Raw genomic sequence first — 1,922 nt, forward strand, 5'->3', positions numbered from 1 at the left:
CCAACAAAGTGTCTCATTAAAACCATTCCAAATATCACATCATCAGGACAAGTTTATCCCGTCCTACTGTCCTTGTTCTGTCCGACTGTCCTCGTCCTGTCCTCGTTCTGTCCTACTGTGCTCTCCTGTCCTCCTCCTGTCCTTCTGTCCTCGTCCTGTCCTCGTCCTGTCCTACTGTCCTTTCTTGTCCTCCTCCTGTCCTTCTTTCTTCCTCCTTTCCTCCTGCAGTCCTGCTATCCCCCTCCTTTCCTCCTGCAGTCCTGCTGTCCCCCTCCTTTCCTCATGCAGTCCTGCTGTCCCCCTCCTTTCCTCCTGCAGTCCTGCTGTCCCCCTCCTGTCCTCCTCCTGTCCTGCTGTCCCCCTCCTTTCCTCCTGCAGTCCTGCTGTCCCCCTCCTTTCCTCATGCAGTCCTGCTGTCTCCCTCCTTTCCTCCTGCAGTCGTGCTGTCCCCCTCCTGTCCTCCTCCTGCCCTGCTGTCCCCCTCCTTTCCTCCTGCAGTCCTGCTGCCCTCCTCAATTTCAATAAATCAATCATTTTATTTATAAAGCCCAATTTCACAAATCACAATTTGCCTCACAGGGCTATACAGCATACAGCATACCCCCAACCTTAACCCTGTCATCATCCTGTCCTACTGTCCTCTCCTGTCCTCCTCCTGTCTTTCTGTCCTGGTCCTGTCCTGGTCCTGTCCTGCGGTCCTACTCCTTTCCTCCTCCAGTCCTGCTGTCCTCCTGCTGTCCTACTGTCCTTCTCCTGTCCTCCTCCTGTCCTCATCCTGTCCTCCTGTCCTCAACCTGTACTCCTGTCCTCATCCAGTCCTCCTGTCCTCACCCTTTCCTCCTGTCCTCACCCTTTCCTCCTGTCCTCCTGTCCTCACCCTGTACTCCTGTCCTCATCCTGTCCTCCTGTCCTCACCCTTTCCTCCTGTCCTCATCCTGTCCTCCTGTCCTCATCCTGTCCTCCTGTCCTCCATGAGATGAGGCTCACAGATTCAGTAACTTCTATAAATCACTTCTTCAGACCCATCCCTGTCTATTTTCAAACCTTATGTATTGATCTTGCTGGATCTGTCTTTGTGCCCTTATCGTTGTATTTATTCATCTTTTTGTTCTCTCATTTGCCTTTATCGTGACATGTGTGGGTTTAGTTTTCATGGCTTTGCCCTCTGTGTTTCTCGTCTTATCTAATTTGATATCATCTCTGTTGTTCCTGACTGTTTGTTTCTATTTGCCCGAGTATTCTGCTTTTTGCTTTGTTTTGTCAAAGCACTTTGTAAACTCTGTTTTTAAAGGTGCTATATAAATAAAGTTAGGCCTATTATTATTACTATGACTATTACTTTTATTATTATTAGTAGTAGTAGTATTACTATTATTATTATTATCATTATTATTATTATTACTATTACTATGGCATGGACAGAACACCTAACAAAGAACATGGACAGAACATGGACAGCACAGAACACAGGACACAGGACACAGGATATGGAAAGAACAAACACAGAACATGGACAGAAAATGAACATAACATGGACAGGGTACGGACAGGACACGGACAGCACAGAATACAGAACATGGAGAGAACATGGACAGAACATAGGACATGGACAAAACACAGAACACGGACAGCACAGACTACAGAACATGGACAGAACATAGACAGGACTTGAACAGAACAAAGAACATGGACAAAACACAGGACATGGACAGTACACAGAACATGGACAAAACACAGAACATGGACATAACACAGAACATGGACAGAGCATGGACAGAACACAGGACATGGACAAAACACAGGACATGGAAAGAACACAGACCATGGACAGAATGTGGACAGAACACGGGCCATGGACAGAGCATGGACAGAACACAGACCATGGACAGAACATGGACATAACACAGACCATGGACAGAACA

This window comes from Epinephelus moara, chromosome 6, assembly GCF_006386435.1.
Source record: "Epinephelus moara isolate mb chromosome 6, YSFRI_EMoa_1.0, whole genome shotgun sequence".
Taxonomy (NCBI): domain Eukaryota; kingdom Metazoa; phylum Chordata; class Actinopteri; order Perciformes; family Serranidae; genus Epinephelus; species Epinephelus moara.